The 10,730-nt window shown below is 36.7% G+C and overlaps 1 protein-coding gene and 1 long non-coding RNA gene across 3 annotated transcripts in view; one reads left to right on the top strand and one right to left on the bottom strand.

Annotated features, from left to right (window-relative positions):
• The window catches only part of LOC102471472 (cGMP-dependent protein kinase 1-like), a gene marked incomplete at its 5' end in the record, with an annotated part of 641,417 nt that overhangs the window by 447,772 nt on the left and 182,915 nt on the right, over window positions 1–10,730 (bottom strand). The gene's annotated exons all lie outside the window — the stretch shown is intronic.
• Window positions 1–10,730, top strand: part of LOC102469626 (uncharacterized) — a 75,200-nt gene that overhangs the window by 55,048 nt on the left and 9,422 nt on the right. The window contains exon 10 of one of the 2 annotated variants that reach the window (XR_335836.1): window positions 3,828–3,881. The exons of the other annotated variant lie outside the window; for it this stretch is intronic. This is a non-coding gene — a long non-coding RNA (uncharacterized LOC102469626). The remainder of the gene's footprint in view (window positions 1–3,827; window positions 3,882–10,730) is intronic. 2 annotated transcript variants of the gene reach the window in all.

Here is a 10,730-nt window from a genome sequence, read left to right as displayed (position 1 = left end):
CACTCTTTCTGACTCCCTAATACTTCTATGGTTTCAATTATATTCCTTTCTATTTCATAAACACAGAGTATTAGTTGTTGCCCATTAAAATGGTTCTTTGGCTTACTAACATATGGTAACCCATAGTTCTGAAAAATTTTCATGTTTTTTGCTTTCAGCCTAGTCTATTTAGTTTATTAATTAAATGGAGAAAAAAGATAAAATGATTTGAGGATGGTGAATAAAAGCATAAATGATAAAAATTGACACCAAAAACCATTTTATTATTCCATTGTTGAGGGAACAATGTGTTTACTAATTTACCATTGCAAACAAGACCACAGGAAGATTAAGACTTTTAGCTGCCATGCAGAAGTCTCTCTACCTGCTTGGGACTCTGCTAAACACTTGTAAGTCTTCCAAGTCTCAGAAAACATTGTGTTATATACTATTTTTCTCATTTTTCTGATTAGAAATAGGAAATACACAAGTGTAACTTCAAAAGCCTGAGCTATAAGCCACTATGGTGTTCTGTCTTTCTTTAGCAATTGCTATATCCTAACAATTCAAACAAATTACAAAACGAGCAAAATGTACCTCTTAATTATTAATAGCACAGAGAGAAAGGGAATCAAGGGGAAAAAGAAAAAAGCAAAACATTTAAGGGACACAAAAATGGAAAATTATCTGTTGATGTTAATGTGTATGATAGTATCTTTGGACTAATATGCAATGTATTCATGCTGGGAAATTTCACTTTTTAAAGAATTATTTTATTTAACTTTATTTATTTATTTTAATTTGACCAGAGCAAGAGCAAGAGCAAGTGGGGGGGGGGAGTGAGAAAGCAAGCTGCCGTAACTCCTGTGGGAGTCCAACGCCTTTAACAACCACACCAGCCACTGGCCCCAGGAATAATTCATTTTGCAAGCTGTAATGATATACAGAGATTGAAGGTATAAAAACATTTTTAAATTTTTAAAAATTAAAAAATTAAGTTTATTAATTTAAAGAAAAAAATTGAAATGTTAACAAGAGTCATCTATCTATTGTACCTGGATTACACGCTACTTGTAAGATTGTAGAATTTCACAAAGAGACTGAAATTTAACCAAAAAGGTTTCCTTCACACTTAATCAGAAGAGACATGTAAACTCCTTGCTCTGCCACTAAAGAAACACAAAACATTTATTATAAACCTGCAACTCTGGTGAGCAACCTCTGTGCTGTCTCCACTTTGTAAAAAGGAAGAATGAGAGTTTACCCAATATGCCCAAGTTTTCCCATTCCCTCGCAAACAGAAGTATTCCTATTTTCCCAAAGCCGCCATGTTCTTTCATGTACCTATTGAGTTGTTGGAAAAGTATGCTTTTTGCTTTCAGCACGGTCTATTTATTAACTAAATGGATAAAAGAGAGAAATAACGTATTTTTTCTATGTAAAAATGAGTCATGACTTTTCTGACAACCCAATACAACTTTGTATTAGTTTTACGTCCCATTTGCTCTATCTTCTCCAAATGGCTTCCTTGTTTCTTCAAGATGTAATCGAAAGGTCATTCAAGAAGTCATCCTGACTCCTTTTCCCAATCTGTTGTTAAGTGCCATCACTCAGCCCTACTTCTTTTCCTGTGTAATAATATTTATTTTCTTCTCCTTTCTTTTTATCCCCCCCACCCCAGAGGGCATGTGCACTTGTCAGAGAGAGAGGGAGAGAAAAACACACCCTCCCCACCATAGGGCCTGTTCATATCACAATTCCTTCTCTGTCCCTCCTTCCAGTCAGGATTTGGGCATGCACACATGTCCCTGGCCTGCTTTTCATGCCATTGGAGGGACCTAAACCAGGTGATCAGCCATGTGTGATCCAGTCCTTTGACCACTGGGCCATAGGGTTGGCCTGTCACTTTATTTTTGTTGTCAGTTGACTTGTTGGTGAATCTGTTGAGGTGGAGATTATGTCTTTTATTTCCACACTTCCAGAAGATGGAACTAGAGTAGATATCCCATTAAATTTTGACTGGTTGAATAATGAAATGAACCAATAAATAATGGAGAGGGAACAAAACTCTGAAAATCAAGAAAGTACTCATAGTCTAAACAGGTTGAAATAAAAATTCAAACAGTTATGTAGTTAAAGATCAAAAATGGAAAACTAACAGAAACTCCCCTCCCCAATAAAATTTTCCAAGACTGATCCTAACTCTGACCAGTCAACACCCAATACAATGTCAATACTAGGTTAGTTGCACTGATAATAATTAAGAATGAAAAAATTTCAGACAAAGAAACTAATGCTAAAAGTGACCCCCAAAGGAGGACAGATTATTGCCACATAAAAGGGAAAAAGCAGAAGAAATATAAAAGTCTATAAATCACTGTTGCTCATTATTATTTGTAGGTCATAATAGATTGCTTAGATAAAAATTAAAAATGAAAAGAAACAAAAGGAGAAAAATTCTCACCTGAAGATTTCAGAATACCTTTTAACCATTATTTCAAGAAATTAGAAATGTTTTCCTAGCCATATGCAAACAGGATTTTTATGACCATATTGGCTCTTTCTTGTACACAATATCTGAGAATATGCCCTGTGAGAAGGAGCCCCTAATCATCCAAATGGCAGATACATTTTTAAAAACAAAACTGTGCATTTCATGCTTCATGTTCAATGTCAACTTGTTTTTAATTGTAAAAACTCACTGAAGAATGAGTGAATTGCAGTCATCCAATTTTCACAGGGATTTCTGCTGCTTTGTGATACGCATGATAAGTGGTGACTAAGTCACTCCCACGATCGTGGTGAATGTTTTTGCTGTGTATACCAATAAGTGTTATTTTTTTTTCCCTTTTGTGTCAACTTTGATCATATAAGATCCCTGTAAATACGAAGACAAGAAATAGCATTCGACTTCAGCAATGTTGTGCTGCAGTCAGACTGAAATGACTATTAGAGTTTCATATAAGCGTTAAGCAGGTTCTCAATCAATTTTCAGACATAATAGATTGCAAGGTAGAGTGAACGACAAATTCCATGAGGATCCAGGGAAGAAAAGTACAATATAAATTGACGTTTGTCTGGTAGAAAAGCTACAGCCCAGAACATAATTTGCCTCCTCAATGACTGATTCTCTGATCTGAGCTGAGTTTCCTGGAGGTTTGTTTGACAACAGTAATTAGAAAAAAACAAGAAATGTTAATCCACATATTCTACCTTTAAAAAAAAATTAACAGCTTTAGGGTCCAAGGTGCTAGACTCCCACATGGCTGATCACAGTTCAAACTCCAGACCTGGTGCCACATGCATGTACATGCAATCCCAAAATCCTGAGAAAAGAATAGAGGAGAAGGGATTGTGGCATGGCTATCTACCCTGGGGTGGGTGGTGATTTCTCACTTTCCCTCTCTCTGTCTCTCTCTGACAAGTGCACTGTGGAAAAATCCTAATAAAGAAAATGAACAGTTTCATTGAAGTACAGTTTACATAATATAGAACTCATCCATTTTTAAATATACTATTCAGTGATGACTTTAGTAAATCAACAGACATGTAATCATCAGAAAATCCAATCTTCACCAACTCAGAGATCTCTCCTGCCAACTTTCAATTAATCCCCATTCCAGCCCCCAGGCAAACTATAATCTTATTTCTGCCTCTATCAGTTTATTGTTTTTGGACAGTTTATATAAATGGAATTCTCAATCTGTAGTCATTTTCATCTGCCTTCTGGCCCTTAGCATAATACTTGTGAGGTTCATCTATTTTGTTGAATGTATCAGTAAATTATTACTTTTCATTGCCAAATAATATTTCACTGTATGAATATATCACATTTATTTATTTACTAGTTGCTGAACATTTGGATTATTTCTATTTTTTTGGCAACTGAGGGCAACGCTGCTGTAAGTATTCTTGTACAAATGCCAGCTTATCTTTTCATTTCCTTCAGATAGCTAGAGGTCGAGTTACTGGATGATGTGTTAAATATATATTCAACTTATTATTTTAGTTTTTCTTGCAACAGGGCAGATATGCTTGCTGAAGAAGAGAGACAGTGAGAGGGAAAGTGAGAAATCTCAGTGGGATACCCATGCCACAAACCCTTCTCCATTCTTTTCTTGTGATTTTCAGCATGCATGTGTATGCTTCTGACATGATTTTCCAACCACTGGCTCTGGGGTTCAAATTGTGGTTTAACATGTGGGAATTCAGTGCCTTAACCACCATATCACATACTGACCTCTATATTCAATTGTTTTTTAAGGTTATATGTCGTAGGATGCATGCACTCACTAGAGAGAGACAGAGGGTGGGAAAGTGAGAAATCGCTTCTCGAGGAGATGGCTGTGCTACAATCCTTTCTCTTCTATTTACTTCTTGGGTTTTGGGGCACACGTGCACACATATCCAGTGCAATTTTCAAACCACTGTGTCTAAGACACAAACCCATTTGGTGGTTGACCATGTGGGAGTCCAGCATCTTAACCATTATACCACCTACTGGCCCCTATATTCAACTTTTTAAAGAGCTGAGGAACTTTTTTCCAAAGTAGCTACACTGTTTGCTAACCACATCAGCAATATGTGAATGTTTCCTTTTTTCTATATCCTCCCCAACACTAGTTATTGTCTTTTTATTTATTTCAATTATTTTTTAATGCCATAGGGCACATGTACATGCATGAGAAAGAGAAATAGAGAACAGGGAATGAACACTTCCCAATGGGGCCCTCTGATGTCATAATCTTTTTTTCCTCCAATTTTTCATCCCATGAGGATCATGGGTATGTGTCCACATATAGTATGCTTTCCTAGCCACTGGAGTTAGGAAGTAAACCCTGGTTGGCCATGTGGAACTCAGCTTCCACTGTGATACTTAGCCACTGTGCTACAAGGCTGGTATTTATCCATTTATGATAACCATTCTACATGTATTTTATAACCAATCCACATATTCATAAAGGACTTTCCACTTAAGTATTTTCCTATACTCTAATTTCCACAGTATGTATTATATCCTCTCTAGGATCCAATTAAACAAGTACCCTCCCTCCCCCAATTAAATCAATTTAGAGAATGAGATATAGTAATAAAAAAAGGGGAGGTGGCTTCAAAGCAATAACATAAGAAAGCCTTACTCCAAATTCATTCTCCATGGATAATTCAAAATATGAAATGCCTTATTCATGTTTGGGCTTCATTAAGTGAAGCAGTGCACAGATAAAAGGGGGTTAAGATCTAATATTCTGTATTACATCAGAGCTCACCTAGAATGTGATGTACAGTTCTACAGATGAGAAAAGTTCTACAGATGTTAATTGTTTAAGAATGGAAAACAATGAGATATAAAATAAAATCCCACCCCACCATTATTTTCATTTTGATATATTCCTTTCAATCTTTTTTACTATGTATATGTATAAAATAAAACATACTTTAAATATATTCAATTGCAATCAAAATTATGTTTATATGCTACCGTGAATCTCAATATTTAAAATATTTTTATGCCTAATGATATGGGAGCATGAGAGAGAGGAAAGAGAGAGAAAAATCATCCCCCAGAATGATCTGGTCATGCACAATCCTTTTTCTCCAATTCTCCGTCTCATCAGGATGATGGGCATCCTTGTGCATGCCTGGCATGTTTTTTATAACCCTGGGCCAAGACTTATAACCCTGGTCAACTATGTGGAATCTGGCTTTCTCTAGGTAGCACTTAATTGTTGTGTCATAGAGCTGGCCTAATCTTAGCTTTTTATTTTAGAGAGAGAGCCTTTTTGATATAGTGCCTGTGTACTCACCAGAGAGACAGAGAAACAGAAAGTGAGAAATTACCTGCCCCCTCCCAGGTGTGATAGCCACGCTGTAATCCCTTCTCCTCCATTCTCATCTCAGGATTTTGGGTACACCCACACATGTGCTCAGTGTGAGTTTCAAGTCACCAGTTCCAGGATTCAAACCACAGTCAATGATGTGGGAGTCCAAAGACATAACCATTACACCATCTGTTGGTCCCAGCTAATCTTAATTTTTTAATAACATAATTTGAATATTTTTTATGGCCCAAAATTTTCTTTTGAAATGCAGCATGGAGACTGCATAATGGTCTACCCTGTGGATATGCCATCATTTCTTCTGTCCAAAATTTTAAAATTACACACCTTTGTGAATGATATCATGAGGATCATTTTTGTACCCACAACTATTTTAATTCTATTTTAAAAACAATAATTTAACTGTATTTATTATTATTTATTTGCTATAGGGCATATGCGCTCACCAGAGAGAGACAGAGAGACGGAGGGAAAGTGAGAAAGCAAGTCATCAGGTCCAAGACTTGAAATGCAGTTAGTCTTGTGGGAGCCCAGTGCCTTAATGACCATGCCGCCTACTGTCCCCCCAAATCCTATTTGAAGAGAGATACTGATACCTCGGATTTTGGGTACACCCACACATGTGCTCAGTGTGAGTTTCAAGTCACCAGTTCCAGGATTCAAACCACAGTCAATGATGTGGGAGTCCAAAGACATAACCATTACACCATCTGTTGGTCCCAGCTAATCTTAATTTTTTAATAACATAATTTGAATATTTTTTATGGCCCAAAATTTTCTTTTGAAATGCAGCATGGAGACTGCATAATGGTCTACCCTGTGGATATGCCATCATTTCTTCTGTCCAAAATTTTAAAATTACACACCTTTGTGAATGATATCATGAGGATCATTTTTGTACCCACAACTATTTTAATTCTATTTTAAAAACAATAATTTAACTGTATTTATTATTATTTATTTGCTATAGGGCATATGCGCTCACCAGAGAGAGACAGAGAGACGGAGGGAAAGTGAGAAAGCAAGTCATCAGGTCCAAGACTTGAAATGCAGTTAGTCTTGTGGGAGCCCAGTGCCTTAATGACCATGCCGCCTACTGTCCCCCCAAATCCTATTTGAAGAGAGATACTGATACCTCAGAGCTCTTCCAGAAAAGGACAATAATGGAGACTCTGAGAAAATTCTGATGAAAAAGAGAATATTTGAAATATACCAGATAGAAAGATCTGAAGTGGTGACATGAAAAAGAAATTGGATATTAAGGATCTTTGGAGATAAGTAAAACAATATTTGTTACAAAGACACAGATTTTTGTTTATTATAGAGATCAAATAAAACAAAAAAAATTGGAACTGTCTATAGAACATAAAATTTAATCGAGCAACTTCTTTGCTCTTTAGCTTTAGTGGCAATAGATAGAAAATAAGGACTATTCTCACACCATAAATCCAGAAAGAACACTTACATTTGAGTCACTTTAGTAAGGAATGAGGCTAGCAAGCAGGTGTTGATCTGATATGATTGCCAGTCTTTGGACATACTTTATTCCATCTTCAGGGTTATGGTTCTCAAGATAGGATAGGACCCCAGGTACATGACAAGCTGTTAAAAAATTAGATTCTCTAGCATATATATCAAAGTAAGGGGGTTACTTTTCCAGACTTTTATGCTAGATGAGGAAAAAATATAATATGTATATTCAATTGACTTATCATGTAACTCTTAGAAGTTTTTGGAACATTGAACATCCACTGGGCCCATGGTTTGTGGAACCTATCCACAATGTGTTTAGGGGAGAAAAACAGCAAATAAAAGAACAACGGAAATGATATGGCTGTTCTTGTGCTGTTTTCCCAGGAATGTAAAACAAAACAATATCTTAGAACCAACTATATGAGTTACTGCCAGCTTCAGGGATGCAAATGTGAGGGTAAATTTCACAGGGAGAAATATGTTGGAGGGCAGTAGAAGAGGCTTTGGGACCATCTTCTTAAAGATCAAACTAAATATGAGCAACTCTTTTATTTTTTTCTTTTAATTGTCAGGGAGTATGTACGCTCATTAGAGAGAGACAGAGAAACAGAGAGAGAACGAGAAAACATTCCCCAAGGGGGCATGGTTACTCCACAACCCCTTCTCCTCCATTTCTTCCTCCTACTGGGATTCTGGTCATATAGCCACATTGGCCTAGCATGTTTTTCAAGTAGCTGGGGCTGGTATTTGAATCATGGCTGGCCATGTAGGCTCTGGCTACCTTAACCAGTAGGTTACTAGGCTGACATTAAATAGGAGCAACTCTTGGGAACAGAACTTATTCTCATTTTCAAAGTGATATGACATAGTATATGACAAACAGGCTATGTACACCTATAAATGGATTTTGTAGATTTTCTACCAGATTGCACCATATCTGAATGTATTGAATCACACTTTGGAACAGAGCCAAATGGCTCAGACTTAGCATATATCAAATAGATGGGAAGTAAGCAAACCCAACCAAGAGAGTGAGGAGAAATAGGAAGGAATATTCAGGGCTGATGGCAATGAGACGCGGCTAACTGGCTAAGTCACATTTCAGACATTTCGGTCACATTTGATTTTGATTCCTAAACAAGGAACCAAATCAAGAGCCCAAATTTGACCTGGAAGTCTGCGGTTAGTAACAAATTCCAGTTGAAACACTATTCTATCTTTCCAACAAACACACTGCAAAGGAGAAACAGTTTTACAAGCCTGGAAAAGTATAAATATACCAAAGGTAAGCATTATTCATTGGGGCAGTTTAGGAATTAAATCAAGCAGATATAAAAAACATTCACAGCAACAGATCAAATTGACAGTCTCCTAGGGAAGAGACAAAATGTACAGAATTCTAGAAGAGTATGATGGTAACAATATTTTCAGTTAGTTGATTTAAAAAAAAAGAGGTTTGGGTTTCGCTTCTCCTCAAAGAGAAAAGAGAGAGCTTTCTCTTGTGAAGTATGGTATACTTGGCAAGGTACTTGCATTGACACTGAGCGATAGAAATGGCATGCTTCTAGGACTAGGGTTGCCAGTACAATATTCTTCTGGCCAAGTTACTAACACATTCCTCAAATTTTCTTTTTTTATAATTTATTTTTAATTTTATTTATTATCATTATTCTTCGATTTTGACCAGAGAAAGACAGAGAGAAAAGGAGAGTGATTGAGTCACTTTAGTAAGGAATGAGGCTAGCAAGCAGGTGTTGATCTGATATGATTGCCAGTCTTTGGACATACTTTATTCCATCTTCAGGGTTATGGTTCTCAAGATAGGATAGGACCCCAGGTACATGACAAGCTGTTAAAAAATTAGATTCTCTAGCATATATATCAAAGTAAGGGGGTTACTTTTCCAGACTTTTATGCTAGATGAGGAAAAAATATAATATGTATATTCAATTGACTTATCATGTAACTCTTAGAAGTTTTTGGAACATTGAACATCCACTGGGCCCATGGTTTGTGGAACCTATCCACAATGTGTTTAGGGGAGAAAAACAGCAAATAAAAGAACAACGGAAATGATATGGCTGTTCTTGTGCTGTTTTCCCAGGAATGTAAAACAAAACAATATCTTAGAACCAACTATATGAGTTACTGCCAGCTTCAGGGATGCAAATGTGAGGGTAAATTTCACAGGGAGAAATATGTTGGAGGGCAGTAGAAGAGGCTTTGGGACCATCTTCTTAAAGATCAAACTAAATATGAGCTGAGCAACTCTTTTTTTCTTTTAATTGTCAGGGAGTATGTACGCTCATTAGAGAGAGACAGAGAAACAGAGAGAGAACGAGAAAACATTCCCCAAGGGGGCATGGTTACTCCACAACCCCTTCTCCTCCATTTCTTCCTCCTACTGGGATTCTGGTCATATAGCCACATTGGCCTAGCATGTTTTTCAAGTAGCTGGGGCTGGTATTTGAATCATGGCTGGCCATGTAGGCTCTGGCTACCTTAACCAGTAGGTTACTAGGCTGACATTAAATAGGAGCAACTCTTGGGAACAGAACTTATTCTCATTTTCAAAGTGATATGACATAGTATATGACAAACAGGCTATGTACACCTATAAATGGATTTTGTAGATTTTCTACCAGATTGCACCATATCTGAATGTATTGAATCACACTTTGGAACAGAGCCAAATGGCTCAGACTTAGCATATATCAAATAGATGGGAAGTAAGCAAACCCAACCAAGAGAGTGAGGAGAAATAGGAAGGAATATTCAGGGCTGATGGCAATGAGACGCGGCTAACTGGCTAAGTCACATTTCAGACATTTCGGTCACATTTGATTTTGATTCCTAAACAAGGAACCAAATCAAGAGCCCAAATTTGACCTGGAAGTCTGCGGTTAGTAACAAATTCCAGTTGAAACACTATTCTATCTTTCCAACAAACACACTGCAAAGGAGAAACAGTTTTACAAGCCTGGAAAAGTATAAATATACCAAAGGTAAGCATTATTCATTGGGGCAGTTTAGGAATTAAATCAAGCAGATATAAAAAACATTCACAGCAACAGATCAAATTGACAGTCTCCTAGGGAAGAGACAAAATGTACAGAATTCTAGAAGAGTATGATGGTAACAATATTTTCAGTTAGTTGATTTAAAAAAAAAGAGGTTTGGGTTTCGCTTCTCCTCAAAGAGAAAAGAGAGAGCTTTCTCTTGTGAAGTATGGTATACTTGGCAAGGTACTTGCATTGACACTGAGCGATAGAAATGGCATGCTTCTAGGACTAGGGTTGCCAGTACAATATTCTTCTGGCCAAGTTACTAACACATTCCTCAAATTTTCTTTTTTTATAATTTATTTTTAATTTTATTTATTATCATTATTCTTCGATTTTGACCAGAGAAAGACAGAGAGAAAAGGAGAGTGAGAAAGCA

Source organism: Tupaia chinensis, unplaced genomic scaffold, assembly GCF_000334495.1.
Source record: "Tupaia chinensis unplaced genomic scaffold, TupChi_1.0 Scaffold000546_1, whole genome shotgun sequence".
Lineage (NCBI taxonomy): Eukaryota > Metazoa > Chordata > Mammalia > Scandentia > Tupaiidae > Tupaia > Tupaia belangeri.
The sequence above is the reverse complement of the archived record's forward strand: the minus strand, read 5'-3'. Positions and strand labels throughout refer to the sequence as shown.